This window comes from Lathyrus oleraceus, chromosome 5, assembly GCF_024323335.1.
Source record: "Lathyrus oleraceus cultivar Zhongwan6 chromosome 5, CAAS_Psat_ZW6_1.0, whole genome shotgun sequence".
In the NCBI taxonomy this organism is placed as follows: domain Eukaryota; kingdom Viridiplantae; phylum Streptophyta; class Magnoliopsida; order Fabales; family Fabaceae; genus Lathyrus; species Lathyrus oleraceus.
The window spans coordinates 634,588,983-634,610,831 of NC_066583.1; the positions used below are offsets into that span (position 1 = coordinate 634,588,983).

The following is a 21,849-nucleotide window of genomic DNA, read 5'->3' on the forward strand; positions in this document are numbered from 1 at the left end:
TTTATTTTGGTCTATATTTAAATTATTTTATATAATAAATCTTATGAGATTGTGGAATATATTTGTGTAAAATAACTTAATTTTTTTACTAAATACACGGTAAATATGACACAATAATAATATAATCATAAAATAAACATCAATGAAAAAAATAGAAAATGGAATAAAATGTAGATATTTATATGAAGATATCTCTCGTATCTATTTTCTATCCTCTCTCTCAAATAATATAAAATGAAAAATATTTAAAAATAAGAAACAATAAATTCAAATTGTATCATAATTATTAATACAAAACAATGTCTAAAAGATAATAATTTAAAATGAGAATAATGACTAATACTCGACCTTTCCATCTTGCCACGGTATACTTGTAGTAAATTTTCTGATTTTAACATTTGAGAGATATTGATGGCATTTAAAAATTAATTTTTTATTATAAAAGTGATAAACAAAATATTAAATGTTTCATTTATTTATTGTAGATAACTATAGTAAGCTAAGCTGAGGATAATGGAAATGAAAAAAAGTAAGTCCAAATAACATGTCTCTTTTACTACAGTCATAGATAAATTAGATTTTATTTGTTTCAAAATAAAAATAAAAGAAAAAATTTATTTTAAGTTTTTAAAATTTTGTTCAACTTTCTAAAATAAATGAACTCAAAAATACTAAAACATATTTAAGTATTATCTTACTTTCAATTTTAATTAATATATATTTAATTAATATTCTTTTTAAGAGGACATTGCAAAAACATTAAAAACACACACATATCTATATATATATATTATATTATATTATATATATAATTATATATAATTAATGAATGTGTGCCGAGATTTTAGGTTTCACGTATGATTCATTCATTCGAATTCGAGATTTTAGGTTTTCTTATATTTCAATTTCAAGTCCAACACAAGAAACAATTTGTTGAGTGTGCCGAGCGACAAGACAACATGTCGTTTTTAAGGTATGTTTCTTCTATTTCCATTTCAATTCGAGATCATATTCTCACTGTCTCCAACATTTGAATGGTACTATTGATCTTGTTTCATTTTTCAATCAAATGCTCCATAAGAACCCTACCCCACCCGCCATTGAATTTGGCAAGGTTTTAGGTTCTCTTGTCAAGGCCAAACATTATCCCACTGTTGTTTCCCTTTCTCAACAGATGGAATTGACTAGAGTTGCTCCTGATTTTGTTACTCACCACATTCTCATGAATTCTCTCTGTCAATTGGGTCATATCACTTTTGCTTTTTCTGTTTTGACAAAGATTCTCAAGAGGGGTTATCATCCAGAGGCTATAACCTTCAATACACTCATCAAGGGTCTCTGTCTCAAAGGTGACCTCCCTAAAGCATTGCGATTTCATGACAAGGTGGTAGCTCAGGGATTTCGGTTGGACCAAGTTAGCTACGGGATATTGATCAATGGTTTATGTAAAGTTGGAGAAACAAAAGCAGCACTAGAGTTGCTGAGACGAGTTGACGGGAAATTGGCTCAGCCTAATTCCGTAATGTACAATACAATCATTGATAGTCTGTCCAAAGATAAACTTGTTAATGATGCATGTGATTTATATTCTGAAATGGTTGCTAAGAATGTTTCTCCCGATGTTTTCACTTACAATGCTTTAATTAGTGGCTTTTGCATTGTTGGTAAATTGAAAGAAGCAATTCATTTGTTTGATAAAATGACATTGGAAAACGTCTACCCGAATGTGTATACCTTTAATATATTGGTTGATACTTTTTGTAAGGAAGGAAAAGTGAAAGAAGCACAAAATGTGTTAGCTATGATGATTAAGAGAGACATTAAACTTAACGTTGTTACGTATAATTCTTTGATGAATGGATATTGTCTTGTAAGTGAAGTGAACAAGGCCAATGATATATTCAACATTATGTCTGAAAGAGGAGTGACTGGTGATGTTTGGAGCTACACTACCATGATCGATGGGTTTTGTAAGGTTAAAATGGTGGATGAAGCTATTAATCTCTTCAAAGAAATGTGTTGTAGAAAAATCATTCCCAATACGGTAACTTACAATTCTCTTATTGATGGTTTGTGCAAATCGGGGGAAATCTCATATGCCCGGGAGCTTGTTGATGAGATGCATGATAGAGGTCAACCACCGGATATAATTACTTATAATTCTATATTAGATGCTTTGTGCAAAAATCATGACGTTGACAAGGCAATTGCATTGTTTAAAGAATTTAAAGACAAAGGTATTCAACCTAGGGTGTACACATACAACATTCTTATCAATGGATTGTGTAAAGGTGGAAGACTAAAGGATGCACGGAAGGTTTTTGAAGAACTTTTGGTCAAAGGCTACAATCTTAATGTCTATACATATAACGTTATGATCCATGGATTTGGTAAGAGTGGCTTGGTTGATGAAGCGTTGGCCTTGCTGTCAAAAATGAAAGACAATGGTTGCATTCCGGATGCTCAAACTTATGAAATCATTATTCTTTCCCTATTTGAAAACAATGAAAATGATAAAGCTGAGAAACTTCTTCGTGAAATGATTATGAAAGGTCTACTATAAGACTAATAATAGGTAAGATGCATTTCTATTTCTACATTATCATTTTGAATTTATGTTTCAACATTATTTCATCTTTTCGTTAATGTAGTTGCTTCAGTTAATGAGAAAAAGATATATGTATTTGTTGTTTGTGTCTTCACAAAATGATAGACTGCGTTTGTACTAATTTTATTACACCTCTAGCCAATTTTAGCACCACCAAATATCTTGATGCTTTAAATGAACGAATTCATTTCAATACTCATCGACACCACGAGGATGAATTTATTAGTCTTGTCGTAACCTATTCACCAATGTATGACATGACAGCCCTAAAACATGGAAGTTCTATTTAATTCATAGGTAGAATACATGTGAAATCTGATAGGATCATGGATACAAGTTTGCTTATTAGGCCTTCATGCGAGTCGTCTGATTTTGAGCTGTTGCTCTTATCTTTTGAATGTCATTGCTTTACTGTAATCACACAGGTCCATGGATACAATGTCCCTTTGAATTCGTTTCTACCAAAATCTATATTATCACCTCAAGCAGTACTATAGTTTACAGTTCTTCTTTTTAACAGCTTTGTTGATCCCTCAAATGGGTTCATGTTCAATTGCACATCCTTTTCATTCATAGTTTAAAAATATGTGGCAAGGTACTGCTAATTACTATTAGGACACAAGAATTTACATTATAGATTTAGGGAGTTGTATATATCATACACATTATGACAAACTAAACTTTATAATACTTGGCAATTTATGAGCATATTTTGGATCCACATATTTAGTAGCAAGTGAGAATATCACTCTGTTTACTGCAATTTGGTAATACATAAGTCAAATTCGTATATCCAATATAGAATTGTCTCTTAACCATTTGTCTAAGAATCTGACACACATCCCTATAGTAACCCGGAAACAATTATGTAAAAACCCGAATTTTTGAGTTGTCTCATTCTGGTTGCTTGGGTTCAAAGGTAAACTCGTTCAGGTTGGTTGGATTCTTCAGCTGATGTATGAGACCCCGTGTACCTTCCTAGGTCAACCAAAACATATAGCAAAATGTTTAGGTTTTACACGCTGGGCTACCCTTTTTTGTGCAGCAAACTTCATTCCCTCTATGGTTGTGATGAGATAATCTTGATATTTTCTTATAAATAGAATACATCATCAGTAAAACTTTATTTTGTTATGGTTTCTATGAGTTAAGTATTGCTCTTCCCTACTTTATTTTACTGTGAACGTGTGAGAACTTCGAGTTATGTATGTAGGTGAAATATTCTACATGGACATCAACATGGGATAATCTGTAAATTGGACTAAGGGTTCTTCCTATGGTAATGAGTGAGATATGTGCCATACAGGTTGACTTTGAATATTCTGGAAATGCGCAGCAGAGATTGAATCAAGGTTTGAAGCTCCATATTTATGTAAGCAAGCAGTGTTGGAGCTGTCCCATCAGATTTTCTTGAAGGTTTCAAATACTTTTGGTAAGCAATTAAATTTTCTAGAAGGATTGAATGATTTATTTGACCCAAAAGAACATGATAAAGTGAACATTGGTTAGTACATAAGGGAGTTAGGATTGTTATCAAGAATAGCTGAAACCATGCATCTTCCCTCCCAAAGATCTCTAAGTTCCTGGTTTTATCTTCAAAGCATCTTTGTATCGTCTTTATTTGTATTTGATTAGACAACGAAGTTGCATATTTAGTATCATCATGCTGAAATCTCCTTATTTATGAAACTATCTAATACTTAAATTATAATTTATATTTAAGAAACTTAATATATGAAAATCTATTAGATCCTGTCCTTAATAAAATTTAAAATTTTTAAAGCTTGCTCCTTTCTATAACCTTTGTAAAGAATGAACTTTTTGCATTTTGCATGAAAAGAAGTTCTCAGAGAGAAGGTTGCAAACGAGAATGGTAATTACTTTACCATGATCATCTACCCGAGCTCAGCAACTGATTCAACATTTTCTGAGACCAAAGTCTAGAAAACATGCATACTAGAAATGAACTCTACTTTGAACCAATGTATCTAACAGTCTGTCAACTCTAAAAACTGCCGAGTTGATTCCTTAGTAGAATATTGTGAAATATGTCACGTCAAAGACCTCAGGTACACATAACAATTGCAACATATGTTGCAACTTTATTTGATCCAAAAGAAGAGCCATCACAACTAACCACCAGAAACCAACCAACTACCAACAAAAAAATTGGCAACATCCCCATCATTCAAAGGAATTTTAAGAACAACACAGTTCATAGAAGACATAATGAGTGTCAGACACTTAAGAGAAGTAAGCTAAAAATGACTTGATGTGTTCTTGTGGCTAATTTAAACTACTGTCGAATGAGTTACTAAGGATGCATTGCAGGTGCATAGTTTACTCAAATATGTGTTAAACAAAAGTATTGAGAACTGGAATGGTCTTCAAGTTGTTTAGTCACTAGGACGAATGCTTAGAGTTTATAATTTGTATGCTTTGTTGGGACATGATTCTATTTTCTATAGAATTGCTGGTTTTTAGAGTTTTGGATGAGAGTTTATCTTCAATTTTTATACAGCTTTGGATGAATTGATTCCTCAAAACTGTACTTGCACGGTATTAGTATGCTACACTGATATGCTATCTTTTTCGCTTCTGTTTGGTTCGAGAATCAATAAGGTTCTAAAATCAATCTACAAACAACTGGAATTAAGGGGAGTTGTGTCAGACTTAGTCACTTTAAACATCCTGATCAATTGCTTTGGTCAATTGGGTCTAAACTCGCTTCCTCTTCTGTATTTGCCAACATTCTCAAGAAGGAATACAAGTCAGATGCAGTAACTTTGAATACACTCATCAAAGGTTTTTGTCTCAAAGGGAGTTCCATAAAGCATTGTACTTTCTATGACAAGGTGGTAGCACAGGGATTTCATTTGGGACAAATTTGTTATGGCACCTTTGCTAATGGCTTATGTAAAGTTGGAAAAACAAGAGAAGCCCTGCAATTACTGAGACGATTTGATGGGAAGTTGGTTCAGCCTAATGTGGTAATGTACAACACGATTATTGATGCATATGCAAAGATAAACTTTTGATTTATATTCTGAAATGGTGGCTAAGAGAATTTCTCCTACTGTTGTCACTTATAATGCTTTAATTTGTAGCTTATGCATTATGGATCAATTGAAAGATGCTATTGGTTTGTCGCACAAAATGATATTAGAAAACATCAACCAAACTGTGACTGTGTATAGCTTTAATATATTGGTTGATGCATTTAGTAAGGAAGGAAAAATGAAACAAGCTAAAGCAGTGGTCACTGCGATGATGAAAAAAGGTGCAAAACCGTGTTGTTACTTATAGCTCTTTAATGGATGGATATTGTATGGTTAAAGAAGTGAACAAGGCAAAGGATATATTCAATGCTATGACTCTTAGGGAAGTGCCTGCCAATGTTTGTAGCTACAATATCATGATTAATGGATTTTTTAAGATTAAAATGGTTGAAGAAGCTATAACTCTCTTCAAAGAAATGCATTGTAGAAAAATCATTCCTGATACGATAACTTACAGTTCCCTTATTGATGGCTTGTGCAAATCGGGGAGAATCTCATATCATTTGGAGCTTCTCGATGAGATGTGTGATAGAGGTCAACTACCTAATATAATTACTTACAACTCTATATTGGATGCTTTATGCAAGAACCGTCAAGTTGATAAGGCAATTGCATTGTTAACAAAATTTAAAGAGCACAGTATTCAACCAATGTGTATACATACACTATTCTTATCAAGGGACTGCCAAAGTGGAAGACTAGAGGATGCAGAAAACGTTTTTGAAGATCTTTTGCTCAAAGGCTATACCGTTATGATCCAAGTGTTTTGTGACAAAAAGGCTTGTTTGATGAGGCGTTGGCATTGCTGTCAAAAATGAAAGACAATGGTTGCATTCCGGATGCTCAAACTTATGAAATCATGATTCTTTCTCTGTTTGAAAAGATGAAAATGATAAGACGGATGAACTTCTTCGTGAAATGATTTTGAGAGATCTAGTGTAAGACCAGAAATAGGTAAGAAGCATTTCTGTTTATACATAACCATTTTGAATTTATATTTCAATATTATTTCATCTTTCCATTATTATAACTCTGGCAGCTTATTTGCGAAAAATAATGCCCTCAAGATGAAGGGTTATTTTGGAGATAAAAAGTGCAAATACACATAATCACCCTTCACTTTAAGTCTGAAGGTTACTGCTAAGTCCTAAACTGCCTCAAGTACTGTTATCAACTCTCGTAGGTTTTGTGTTCTTGACTTTAGTTTACTGTCTAATTTCATAGCCCCTATTATAGAATTGAGACTAACAAACAAGATAGTGATACTATGCTAAGATATTTACAAAAGGGGATTTGATAATACATTCTAGAGAATAGATTGTACTGTGAGATTGTGTCTATATGCATATAGGACCACATTAAGTAGGCTAAGGTTGATGTACTTTTTAAATACATTACTTTCCCACTTGTTGTAGACAAAGTAATTTCCTTTAACTCTCTATGATGCTACATGTGTTTTGCTTTTCCTCATGGAACCCTCATAACTATCCTTTGATGATATTAATAGGACTAGCAGTAAAGTCATTAGAGGTTATAAATATTTTGGGTCTCGAAGGTTTCAAATATTTTGGTAAGAATTTAAATCTTGCAGAATGATTGAATGATTTTGTTGAAATAAGCGCGACTAAGGGACATTTAAACTAAACCGTGTGTTTTGAAAAACATTACGGAGATATTATTATATATAGAGAAATTACAATTAGTTATATGATATAGTCGATGTGTGACTATTTTATATACAAATATTCTTAACACTATATATTTATAAATATAAACACTTTCCCTAAAACTTGAACATATAAGTCAAATGCCTCAAGCTTGTTACATATATAATTAGTTCTAGGGTTTTGTAGGAATTTTGTAAACACGTCTGCCAATTGATCATTATAGTTGATAAAACTTGTGACGACGTCGCCTGACTCGATCTTCTCTATGACAAAGTGACAATCTATCTCAATATGTTTGGTCCTCTCATGGAAGACTGAATTTGAAGCAATGTGCAATGCAACTTGATTATCACAAATAAGTGTCATTGGTCTTTCTTCTTCAATTTGAAGTTTCTTGAGCAATTGTTTTAACCAAATAAATTCACATGTTGCCATTGCCATGACCCTATACTCTGCCTCATCGCTTGATCTTGCAACCATATTTTGTTTCTTATTTTTCTAAGATATAAGGTTTCCTCCGACAAATACACAATACCCAGAGGTGGATTGTCTACCAATGGGTGATCCTGCCCAATCAACATCGTGTTTACCAGTGATTTCTGATAAACAACCGCGAGTCTTCCAAATTTATATATTTTTGGTAACTCGCAGGATCGACTAGATTGATCCTAGGACATGTGTCTTAAGAATTGTTATTACTGTGATTTGACTCATAGTTACGTTTGTTTCTAATTTGTGAATGACAAAAGTGTTTAGACAACGATTCTAAGTGAAACTTATGACTTTATGAACAAAGTAAATGACGATAACTTGGTATTAAAAGGTTTAAAGATAGTGAAAAGGGCTAGGAAAGGTAAAGATAAATAACTCGAAGTAAATGCTCTATGTTTTAAGAAAGTACTGGAAATGAAGATTCTGGCGGAATGTAAATGCAGAAATGAAAAGTAATGATAAACTACTGAAAAATAAGGGCAATTCGACAGATAAAAGGCAGTAAAAATACTTTGATTTAAACAATTGGTATGAAAAATATAACATGAACGAAACTTATGGTGTTCTTCATACATACATTTTTAGCGTAAAACTCTTTTCTCTCGCTCCGGTATTTCGAGTGTATTTTGTGAATTTCTGTATATCTATTTGAACACACCTTGAATCTAAAACTAAGATCCATATTTATAGTAATTCGACCTTAACGACCTTTACATGTATGACTGTCACGTTCGCCGTTCCCAAGTGTTGCATATCTTAGATGTTTCCACGTGTTGATCTGACGAAACGGCTCTGTTTTAAATTTCAAATACTTCCGCTTGAAGTCTCGACTCTGTAAATACCTATGTCGAAGAAAGCTTTATGAAAACCCAAAAATCTTCTAAGTTCCAGGCTTCGACAGTAAATAATTGCTTACCCACAAAGAGAATTAAAACAGCTTCGCTACAGTCATTTCTCGCTTATTCTCAAAACTTAATATTTTCAAAGACCTTTTAACTGTCTGTCGAAATCCCCAGCTAACAAATTGCCCCCAAGAAATGTCTATTTCGAATTACTGTAGAAATGAACATTTTTTTTGCATTTACCAGATTTCGACCAGAGACCTTTCATATTCCTAAAAGTCCACGTTTGTCAGTTAATCATGATTAACTTTTTCAAAACGTCTCATCAGAACGTGTGCGCAGTTATATATCATCATGAGTTTCAACTTCCAAGAAAATGAATAGTATTCCCTGTCCACTTTTCTCATAAAAACTTCCACGTGGCCCACTATCCTAGTAAAGCGTAACCAGTCAGCCTCATAGGTTCAGCATTATAAAAGCACATATGTCATTTTTCTCTCTCTTTTCACGAAAATCTCCAGTTTTTTCTCTAAGTTCATCTTCTTCAACCTTTCTGAAAAACGCTTCTTCTTCCTTAAACCCTAATCCTTCAAAATCTCCAAAGTCTACTACAATGTCTTCTGATAAGCAACAAAAACAGTCAAAGAACATCAAAGGTGCTGGATCTTCAAAGAGTTCCATTTCCCATAACATTCCAACCAACACAACCTTCCTCTACTTCACGAACGAAATGGTATTGAACTCCTATGTGCTTTGTCTTGGAATGAAAAACTGGATTTCTTGCAATGTGCAAGGCACTTTGATTGTCACAATACACAATAATTTTTGGTTGTTTGTATCTGAGCTCTTCCAATAACCTTTGAATCCATATAGCTTCCTTGCATGCTTGGGTAGCTGCCATATACTCAGCTTCTGTAGTAGATAGAGCTACAACAGTCTGCAGTTTGGATAACCAGCTTACCGCTCCTCCTGCAATTGTAAACGCATAGCTTGTAGTAGATTTTCTTTTGTCAAGATCACCTGCATAATCTGAATCAACATATCCTCTAACACCAAACTCCAATCCTCCAAAACATAATGCAACATCCGAAGTTCCTTTAATGTATCTCAGGATCCTCTTCACAACATTCCAATGCTCTTTACTAGGATCTGCCATAAGCTCCCACTGCTTGTGCAATGTCTGACCTTGTACATATCATGACATACATAAGGCTTCCCACCGTTGATGCATAGGGTACTCGAGACATTTCCATCATCTCCGCTTCATTGCTAGGATTCATACTTGAGGATAATTTATAATTGATAGGAAGTGAGGTAGATATTGGCTTACAGTCTTGCATGTTGAAGCGCCGCAAAACTTTTCGTAGATAATTTCTTTGAGAAAGCCAAATCTTTCTATCTTTTCTATCTCGGTGAATTTGCATCCCTAAAATCTTGTTTGCTGGCCCCAAGTCCTTCATATCGAAGAGAACTTTCAAGAGATCATTGTGAGCATTGTGTGGTAAGAGATCACGTTCCGCAAGAACTTTCAAGCCTCGTTCTGACATGTGGCCCAGTCTGCGATGCCACATTGTCGTTGAGTTTTCTTGACTAGTTGATGCAATTGACACATCACCTTCTTGCAACGTCTCTCCCATAAGAATGTATAGATTTCCAGATAGCTTCTCTGCCTTCATCACTACTAGAGCACCTCTCACCACCTTCAAGATCTCACCTTCAACATGGGTCTTGCACCCGAGATCATCTAATTGTCCAATAGATAATAAATTTTTCTTCAAACCTTTCACATGTCGTACCTCTTGAATTGTGCGAATTATACCATCATACATTTTTATTTTGACAGTACGACACCAGCAATTTCTAAGGCGTAATCGTTTCCCATGAACACTGATCCTTCTGAGATAGGTTGATAAGTGTAAAACCAATCTCGTCGAGGAGTCATGTGCCATGTTGCTCCTGAATCAATTATCCAAACATCAGTGAGCTGTTTACTACCTTTGGAATTAGTTGTTGCTCCGTTATATAGAATCTCTCCATCATCAGAGGTATTGGCAATACATCATTGAGATGAACTTGCCTCAGAAGACTTCTCACCATTCTTCTTAAACCAACAATCTCTTTTCAAGTTCCCTTTCTTGCCACAATTGTAGCATCTCACATTCATCTTACTTCGAGATTTTGATCTACCATGATTTTGGCTCCCACTGGGGCCACGTTTCACTGATCTGCCTCTTGTCATTGTCAAAGCTTTTACTTGTTTTGAGTTTTCTTGACAGTCTTCCTTATTTATACGCCTGGAATCTTCCTCAAGAATAGCTCTGACAACATCATCAAAGTATAGACGGTCTGTAACATTATTATTTGTTAAGTTGATGACAAGTGGATCATATGAATCTGGTAAGCTCTGAAGTAGAAGTTCTGCACGTTCATTTTCTGCTATGGTGAAATTTGTCGATGTAAGTTGAGCAAACATCGTATTAAGAGTGTTGATGTGATTTGTCACAAATGTGGATTCACTCATTCGAAGAGTGTAGAGTCTTCTCTTTAAGAAAATTCTGTTGTGAAGTGACTTGACCTCGTACAATTTGATGAGAACATCCCAAATCTCCTTCGCAGTTTTATTTTCGGCAACACTAGACAAAACTGAATCCGCCAATGCTAAGTGCAAGTTGGCAACAACGTTGTTATCCATCTCATTCCACTTCTCATCAGATATTCCCTCAGTACTATCTTCAATTGCTGCTAAGCAATTATCCTTCCTCAAGATTGCCTTTATCTTCAATTTCCACTGGGAGAAATTACTCCCATTGAACTTCTCAATCTCAAATTTTACCGTCATGGTAATTTCAATTAAACCGGCTTGCACAATTTCACCGTGAATAATATTTGCAGCGGAATATGGACCAACACCAAATGCTCTGATATCACTGTTGAATATTGAAAACACATCTTACTTCTTCTTGATTGGGTATACCCACAATCTCCTGGAGTAATCATCAATGAATGATACAAAATATTTTCTACAGACTTTCCATCTATATGAAAAGTAATGATGGTGTTGAAGTTCGACGACCAACACATCAAAAAAGGAAACCAAATTGCCAGTCAGACTATGTTATGGCAAGCCATGATGCATATTGTCTTCTAATAGAAGATGGAGAACCATCAACCTTTCAAGAGGCTGTGAGTTGCTCAAGTGATTCTCTATGGATGGCAGCAATGCAGGAAGAAATGGAAGCCTTACATAGAAACAAGACATGGGATCTTGTTGTACTTCCAGAGGGTCGGAAAGCCACCAGCAACAAATGGGTCTATAAGATTAAGCGTGATGGTAATGGTCAAGTGGAAAGATATTGTGCAAGACTTGTGGTTAAAGGATATGCTCAAAAGGAAGGAATTGATTTCAATGAAATATTCTCTCCGGTGGTTAGACTTACCACTATCAGAGTAGTGTTAGCTATGTGTGCTGCTTATGATTTACATCTTGAACAATTGGATGTAAAGACTGCTTTTCTTCATGGAGAACTTGAAGAAGAAATATATATGCTACAACCAGAAGGTTTTGAAGAAAAAGGAAAAGAAAACTTGGTTTGCAGGTTGACCAAATCTCTATACGGTTTAAAGTAGGCGCCAAGGTGTTGGTACAAGAGATTTGATTCTTTCATTATTAGCCTTGGATACAACAGGTTGAGCTCAGATCATTGTACATATTACAAGAGGTTTGAGGAAAATGCTTTCATCATTTTGTTGTTGTATGTGGATGACATGTTGGTGGTAGGCCCCAACAAAGATCAAGTCCAAGAATTGAAGGCACAATTGGCTAGGGAGTTCGATATGAAGGACTTGAGGCCAACAAACAAGATTTTAGGGATGCAAATTCACCGAGATAGAAAAGATAGGAAGATTTGGCTTTCTCAAAGAAATTATCTACGAAAAGTTTTGCGGCGCTTCAACATGCAAAAGACTATAAGCCAACATCTACCCCACTTCCTATCAATTATAAATTATCCTCAAGTATGAATCCTAGCAATGAAGCGAAGAGGATGGAAATGTCTCAAGTACCCTATGCATCAGCGGTGAGAAGCCTTATGTATGCCATGATATGTACAAGGCCAGACATTGCACAAGCAGTGGGAGCGGTCAGTCAGTTTATGGCAGATCCTGGTAAAGAGCATTGGAATGTTGTGAAGAGGATCCTGAGATACATTAAAGGAACCTCAGATGTTGGCTTATAGTATCTGACGAACATTTAGAGAAGTGTGCTCAATTTTTTCCTTGTCACCATACTACTAAACCCATAGCCAACAAAACCCTATCTTCTAAAGACAATGAGGATCTAAACCAGAGAGAAGCTTTTCAACTGGACTTTATTACTGATAGTTTCAGACCTTTTCGGTCTTGTCCAACCCTAGATAAATCCTATCTTGCTTGGTTAACAAAAGTTGAGAAGAAGAAAGCCTCACTTTGGAAAGAATTGGGTATTTTTGACCTAATCCAGATGTCGAAGCTTGGATTTAGTTATTGTCAGCCTTTATTACTCCCTAGCCTATATTTCTGGGATAGTACCTATAACACCTTTCATCTTCCTTGTGGAATGATGACTCCCACACTTTTCGACGTAGCTGCCATTGCTGGACTTCCTCCAACAGGAGAAACCTTCGACCCCTACCAAGACTGTGAAAACTTGATTGATTTCAACGTTAAGAACGCTTCATTCAGTACTTACATTAATCTATATCACGCTGATGGTGAAGAAGTTTCTGATATAGAACACATAGCATTCTTAGGTCTATGATTGTCCAAATTCTTCTTTTGCTGCAAATCTCTACAAGTTGCTAAGAGATTTCTAACGCTCGCTAACCAATTGCATGCTGGTCGAAGAGTGTGTTTGAGTGAACTCTTGTTGGCTAGTTTGTACGAAAGTCTAGGATCAGCTAGTGCTAAGCTAAAGGAATACGAAGCTGGCACCAATCTATTACTATCTGGGCCTTATCGGCTTCTTCAATTGTGGCTTAATGCCACTTTCGAATCCTTTTTGCCAACACAAGGAAACGTCGAAGAAGATGCCCCAGAGATAATGAATCGAAGTATTGAGGGCACCAGACTCCTTCGACTGACTCCAGTTGATGACGTTAATAATTTACAAACTTCCCTCACCAAATACACTTTGATGTTCTCGAAACGTCATCATTTCCTTCCTTCGATGGCTCCTTTTGCCAGTCGAACGCATGGTCTTTCCTGATTTACTGCCTCGCTCGAAGACGCTGTGAAAAATGCCAACACAGAGATCAAAGAGATATGGCGTGCCTTTCTCCTTCCAAGGCTACTTGTTTCTAGGATTCTGCTAGTGAAGAGTCACATGTGTCTGTTGGCTTATCAGCCTAATTTTGTCTCTCGACAATTTGGGTTGTGTCAACTTATCCCTTTCTCTTTATTCAAATGAAAGCGCGAGATCTACTGCGCAGGGACTGAATGGAGCGCTAGAGACATTGCCGTTCACAAAGAATTCCATGCCAATTTTGCCGAATTCCAATTAATAGCCTTCCAACCATCGTTCTATTCCACCAATGGTTTCGCCACTTGGTGGACAGATTTCTATTCCAAGAACATGTTTTCGACTGCTGAAATCAAAGAACGTCTAACGAAGGCTTTTTCATCTTTGCAGGAAAATGTCCCCAAGGGTAAGCTTACTCATTCTACAGAAATCCAAGCATTCCAAAAGTACTTTGAATCTGTCTATAACCCAACGAACATCGTTGACACTGTTTGTTATGCAACCCCAATTTTAAAAGAAAAATTTGAAAAGCAGATTGCCAAAAGAGAATCTCTCAAAACTATAAAACCTGAATTGAAATATGACTTGGCTTTTGAGTGCGAACCACCCAAATTCCCAAAGTTACCCAGTGCAGATTTTGCTTTGTCATTTTCCCCCTTACCCTTACTGGTTCACGTGTGGGAACATTTTTAACATACTAAAAAATGACCAACAAAAGCCTGCAAAAAGAGTAATTGCTACCAAACATACCTTAGACAGTTTCAAAGGCTTCCTTCACTTCAATTTATCTGCAGTGAGAATTACTTCTCCGACATGTGAAGGTGTGGAATGTTTGGATTTCTTGGTTTTACAACTTCTTTTCGTTTCTTACCAGTCTTTTAACCATTTGCATGTTTCGACTAACTCAAATCCTTCTTTAGCTGTCGAAAGGAAGGTGGTGAAGAAAGAAAACTAGGACGAATGCTTCCAAGCCAACTAGGACGAATGCTTAGAGTTTATAATTTGTATGCTTTGTTGGGACATGATTCTATTTTCTATAGAATTGCTGGTTTTTAGAGTTTTGGATGAGAGTTTATCTTCAATTTTTATACAGCTTTGGATGAATTGATTCCTCAAAACTGTACTTGCACGGTATTAGTATGCTACACTGATATGCTATCTTTTTCGCTTCTGTTTGGTTCGAGAATCAATAAGGTTCTAAAATCAATCTACAAACAACTGGAATTAAGGGGGAGTTGTGTCAGACTTAGTCACTTTAAACATCCTGATCAATTGCTTTGGTCAATTGGGTCTAAACTCGCTTCCTCTTCTGTATTTGCCAACATTCTCAAGAAGGAATACAAGTCAGATGCAGTAACTTTGAATACACTCATCAAAGGTTTTTGTCTCAAAGGGAGTTCCATAAAGCATTGTACTTTCTATGACAAGGTGGTAGCACAGGGATTTCATTTGGGACAAATTTGTTATGGCACCTTTGCTAATGGCTTATGTAAAGTTGGAAAAACAAGAGAAGCCCTGCAATTACTGAGACGATTTGATGGGAAGTTGGTTCAGCCTAATGTGGTAATGTACAACACGATTATTGATGCATATGCAAAGATAAACTTTTGATTTATATTCTGAAATGGTGGCTAAGAGAATTTCTCCTACTGTTGTCACTTATAATGCTTTAATTTGTAGCTTATGCATTATGGATCAATTGAAAGATGCTATTGGTTTGTCGCACAAAATGATATTAGAAAACATCAACCAAACTGTGACTGTGTATAGCTTTAATATATTGGTTGATGCATTTAGTAAGGAAGGAAAAATGAAACAAGCTAAAGCAGTGGTCACTGCGATGATGAAAAAAGGTGCAAAACCGTGTTGTTACTTATAGCTCTTTAATGGATGGATATTGTATGGTTAAAGAAGTGAACAAGGCAAAGGATATATTCAATGCTATGACTCTTAGGGAAGTGCCTGCCAATGTTTGTAGCTACAATATCATGATTAATGGATTTTTTAAGATTAAAATGGTTGAAGAAGCTATAACTCTCTTCAAAGAAATGCATTGTAGAAAAATCATTCCTGATACGATAACTTACAGTTCCCTTATTGATGGCTTGTGCAAATCGGGGAGAATCTCATATCATTTGGAGCTTCTCGATGAGATATGTGATAGAGGTCAACTACCTAATATAATTACTTACAACTCTATATTGGATGCTTTATGCAAGAACCGTCAAGTTGATAAGGCAATTGCATTGTTAACAAAATTTAAAGAGCACAGTATTCAACCAATGTGTATACATACACTATTCTTATCAAGGGACTGCCAAAGTGGAAGACTAGAGGATGCAGAAAACGTTTTTGAAGATCTTTTGCTCAAAGGCTATACCGTTATGATCCAAGTGTTTTGTGACAAAAAGGCTTGTTTGATGAGGCGTTGGCATTGCTGTCAAAAATGAAAGACAATGGTTGCATTCCGGATGCTCAAACTTATGAAATCATGATTCTTTCTCTGTTTGAAAAAGATGAAAATGATAAGACGGATGAACTTCTTCGTGAAATGATTTTGAGAGATCTAGTGTAAGACCAGAAATAGGTAAGAAGCATTTCTGTTTATACATAACCATTTTGAATTTATATTTCAATATTATTTCATCTTTCCATTATTATAACTCTGGCAGCTTATTTGCGAAAAATAATGCCCCCAAGATGAAGGGTTATTTTGGAGATAAAAAGTGCAAATACACATAATCACCCTTCACTTTAAGTCTGAAGGTTACTGCTAAGTCCTAAACTGCCTCAAGTACTGTTATCAACTCTCGTAGGTTTTGTGTTCTTGACTTTAGTTTACTGTCTAATTTCATAGCCCCTATTATAGAATTGAGACTAACAAACAAGATAGTGATACTATGCTAAGATATTTACAAAAGGGGATTTGATAATACATTCTAGAGAATAGATTGTACTGTGAGATTGTGTCTATATGCATATAGGACCACATTAAGTAGGCTAAGGTTGATGTACTTTTTAAATACATTACTTTCCCACTTGTTGTAGACAAAGTAATTTCCTTTAACTCTCTATGATGCTACATGTGTTTTGCTTTTCCTCATGGAACCCTCATAACTATCCTTTGATGATATTAATAGGACTAGCAGTAAAGTCATTAGAGGTTATAAATATTTTGGGTCTCGAAGGTTTCAAATATTTTGGTAAGAATTTAAATCTTGCAGAATGATTGAATGATTTTGTTGAAATAAGCGCGACTAAGGGACATTTAAACTAAACCGTGTGTTTTGAAAAACATTACGGAGATATTATTATATATAGAGAAATTACAATTAGTTATATGATATAGTCGATGTGTGACTATTTTATATACAAATATTCTTAACACTATATTTATAAATATAAACACTTTCCCTAAAACTTGAACATATAAGTCAAATGCCTCAAGCTTGTTACATATATAATTAGTTCTAGGGTTTTGTAGGAATTTTGTAAACACGTCTGCCAATTGATCATTATAGTTGATAAAACTTGTGACGACGTCGCCTGACTCGATCTTCTCTATGACAAAGTGACAATCTATCTCAATATGTTTGGTCCTCTCATGGAAGACTGAATTTGAAGCAATGTGCAATGCAACTTGATTATCACAAATAAGTGTCATTGGTCTTTCTTCTTCAATTTGAAGTTTCTTGAGCAATTGTTTTAACCAAATAAATTCACATGTTGCCATTGCCATGACCCTATACTCTGCCTCATCGCTTGATCTTGCAACCACATTTTGTTTCTTATTTTTCTAAGATATAAGGTTTCCTCCGACAAATACACAATACCCAGAGGTGGATTGTCTACCAATGGGTGATCCTGCCCAATCAACATCGTGTTTACCAGTGATTTCTGATAAACAACCGCGAGTCTTCCAAATTTATATATTTTTGGTAACTCGCAGGATCGACTAGATTGATCCTAGGACATGTGTCTTAAGAATTGTTATTACTGTGATTTGATTCATAGTTACGTTTGTTTCTAATTTGTGAATGACAAAAGTGTTTAGACAACGATTCTAAGTGAAACTTATGACTTTATGAACAAAGTAAATGACGATAACTTGGTATTAAAAGGTTTAAAGATAGTGAAAAGGGCTAGGAAAGGTAAAGATAAATAACTCGAAGTAAATGCTCTATGTTTTAAGAAAGTACTGGAAATGAAGATTCTGACGGAATGTAAATGCAGAAATGAAAAGTAATGATAAACTACTGAAAAATAAGGGCAATTCGACAGATAAAAGGCAGTAAAAATACTTTGATTTAAACAATTGGTATGAAAAATATAACATGAACGAAACTTATGGTGTTCTTCATACATACATTTTCAGAGTAAAACTCTTTTCTCTCGCTCCGGTATTTCGAGTGTATTTTGTGAATTTCTGTATATCTGTTTGAACACACCTTGAATCTAAAACTAAGATCCATATTTATAGTAATTCGACCTTAACAGCCTTTACATGTATGACTGTCACATTCGTCGTTCCCAAGCGTTGCATATCTTAGATGTTTCCACTTGTTGATCTGACGAAACGGCTCTGTTTTAAATTTCAAATACTTCCGCTTGAAGTCTCGACTCTGTAAATACCTATGTCGAAGAGAGCTTTATGAAAACCCAAAAATCTTCTAAGTTCCAGGCTTCGACAACAAATAATTGCTTACCCACAAAGAGAATTAAAACAGCTTCGCTACAGTCATTTCTCGCTTATTCTCAAAACTTAGTATTTCCAAAGACCTTTTAACTGTCTGTCGAAATCCCCAGCTAACAAATTGCCCCCAAGAAATGTCTATTTTGAATTACCGTAGAAATGGACATTTTTTGCATTTACCAGATTTCGACCAGAGACCTTTCATATTCCTAAAAGTCCACGTTTGTCAGTTAATCATGATTAACTTTTTCAAAACGTCTCATCAGAACGTGTGCGTAGTTATATATCATCATGAGTTTCAACTTCCAAGAAAATGAATAGTATTCCCTGTCCACTTTTCTCAGAAAAACTTCCACGTGGCCCACTATCCTAGTAAAGCGTAACCAGTCAGCCTCATAGGTTCAGCATTATAAAAGCACATATGTCATTTTTCTCTCTCTTTTCACGAAAATCTCCAGTTTTTTTCTCTAAGTTCATCTTCTTCAACCTTTCTGAAAAACGCTTCTTCTTCCTTAAACCCTAATCCTTCAAAATCTCCAAAGTCTACTACAATGTCTTATGATAAGCAACAAAAACAGTCAAAGAACATCAAAGGTGCTGGATCTTCAAAGAGTTCTATTTCCCAGAACATTCCAACCAACACAACCATCATTATTGGGGACCGAGAATACATCACTGCTCCAAAACTCTTGAAAGAACAAAAAGCAATTTTCGCTTTTCAGGTAATGGTTCCTTCTCTTCTTTCTGGAAATGCTTTATGGTTTCTAGGCCCATTAGTATCTGACGAACATTTAGAGAAGTGTGCTCAATTTTTTCCTTGTCACCATACTACTAAACCCATAGCCAACAAAACCCTATCTTCTAAAGACAATGAGGATCTAAACTAGAGAGAAGCTTTTCATCTGGACTTTATTACTGATACTTTCAGACCTTTTCGGTCTTGTCCAACCCTAGATAAATCCTATCTTGCTTGGTTAACAAAAGTTGAGAAGAAGAAAGCCTCACTTTGGAAAGAACTGGGTATTTTTGACCTAATCCTGATGTCGAAGCTTGGATTTAGTTATTGTCAGCCTTTATTACTCCCTAGCCTATATTTCTGGGATAATACCTATAACACCTTTCATCTTCCTTGTGGAATGATGACTCCCACACTTTTCGACGTAGCTGCCATTGCTGGACTTCCTCCAACAGGAGAAACCTTCGACCCCTACCAAGACTGTGAAAACTTGATTGATTTCAACGTTAAGAACGCTTCATTCAGTACTTACGTTAATCTATATCACACTGATGGTGAAGAAGTTTCTGATATAGAACACATAGCATTCTTAGGTCTATGGTTGTCCAAATTCTTCTTTTGCTGCAAATCTCTACAAGTTGCTAAGAGATTTCTAACGCTCGCTAACCAATTGCATGCTGGTCGAAGAGTGTGTTTGAGTGAACTCTTGTTGGCTAGTTTGTACGAAAGTCTAGGATCAGCTAGTGCTAAGCTAAAGGAATACGAAGCTGGCACCAATCTATTACTATCTGGGCCTTATCGACTGCTTCAATTGTGGCTTAATGCCACTTTCGAATCCTTTTTGCCAACACAAGGAAACGTCGAAGAAGATGCCCCAAAGATAATGAATTGAAGTATTGAGGGCACTAGACTCCTTCGACTGACTCCAGCTGATGACGTTGATAATTTACAAACTTCCCTCACCAAATACACTTTGATGTTCTCGAAACGTCATCATTTCCTTCCTTCGATGGCTCTTTTTGCCAGTCGAACGCATGGTCTTTCCTGATTTACTGCCTCGCTCGAAGACGCTGTGAAAAATGCCAACACAGAGATCAAAGAGATATGGCGTGCCTTTCTCCTTCCAAGGCTACTTGTTTCTAGGATTCTGCCAGTGAAGAGTCACGTGTGTCTGTTGGCTTATCAGCCTAATTTTGTCTCTCGACAATTTGGGTTGTGTCAACTTATCCCTTTCTCTTTATTCAAACGAAAGCGCGAGATCTGCTGCGCATGGACTGAATGGAGCGCTAGAGACATTGCCGTTCACAAAGAATTCCATGCCAATTTTGCCGAATTCCAATTAATAGCCTTCCAACCATCGTTCTATTCCACCAATGGTTTCGCCACTTGGTGGACAAATTTCTATTCCAAGAACATGTTTTCGACTGCTGAAATCAAAGAACGTCTAACGAAGGCTTTTTCATCTTTGTAGGAAAATGTCCCCAAGGGTAAGCTTACTCATTCTACAGAAATCCAAGCATTCCAAAAGTACTTTGAAACTGTCTATAACCCAACGAACATCGTTGACACTGTTTGTTATGCAGCCCCAATTTTAAAAGAAAAATTTGAAAAGCAGATTGCCAAAAGAAAATCTCTCAAAACTATAAAACCTGAATTGAAATATGACTTGGCTTTTGAGTGCGAACCACCCAAATTCCCAAAGTTACCCAGTGCAGATTTTGCTTTGTCATTTTTCCCCCTTACCCTTACTGGTTCACGTGTGGGAACATTTTTAACATACTAAAAAATGACCAACAAAAGCCTGCAAAAAGAGTAATTGCTACCAAACATACCTTAGACAGTTTCAAAGGCTTCCTTCACTTCGATTTATCTGCAGTGAGAATTACTTCTCCGACATGTGAAGGTGTGGAATGTTTGGATTTCTTGGTTTTACAACTTCTTTTCGTTTCTTACCAGTCTTTTAACCATTTGCATGTTTCGACTAACTCAAATCCTTCTTTAGCTGTCGAAAGGAAGGTGTTGAAGAAAGAAAAACCTGTGGCGAAGGCTAGTTCGACTACTGCTTCCAAGCCAACTACCTCTTCGAGCCAGGGAGTGCCTTCTGGTGCCGCTCCAGAAAAAACGAAGAAGGGTTCAAAGGTATTACATCAAATAACTTCTCTATCTCTTTCGAATTTCTTGTATTTATTTATGATTTTCTTTCTTCAGGGTAGTGGCAAGTCTCCCTTGACACCCAAGAAAAGAAAAACTCCTCCTACTAATGTCATTCTTGTCGAAGATGATGAAGAGGATACTCCTCCTACTCCACTCAAGAAGAAACAGAAGAAACGTAAGGCCACAGTTGCCCCTTTCCAACCAAATCAACAACAGGGTGTCGAAACCACCACTCTCCCTCCTCTTCCAAAGAAAACTCCATCCCAACCTTCTAGTGCTGCAAAGCTGGAGCGTATTGGGAGCAATGCCTCCGATCCAGAGGT

The 21,849-nt window shown here is 35.9% G+C and overlaps 3 pseudogenes; 2 read left to right on the forward strand and 1 right to left on the reverse strand.

Moving 5' to 3' along the window:
* Positions 1 to 1,004: 1,004 nt before the first annotated feature.
* LOC127082576 (pentatricopeptide repeat-containing protein At1g63080, mitochondrial-like) lies at positions 1,005 to 7,133 on the forward strand (annotated as a pseudogene).
* On the forward strand, positions 3,823 to 17,076 carry LOC127087432 (pentatricopeptide repeat-containing protein At1g62670, mitochondrial-like; annotated as a pseudogene).
* On the reverse strand, positions 11,182 to 11,507 carry LOC127087435 (uncharacterized; annotated as a pseudogene).
* Positions 17,077 to 21,849: the final 4,773 nt, after the last annotated feature.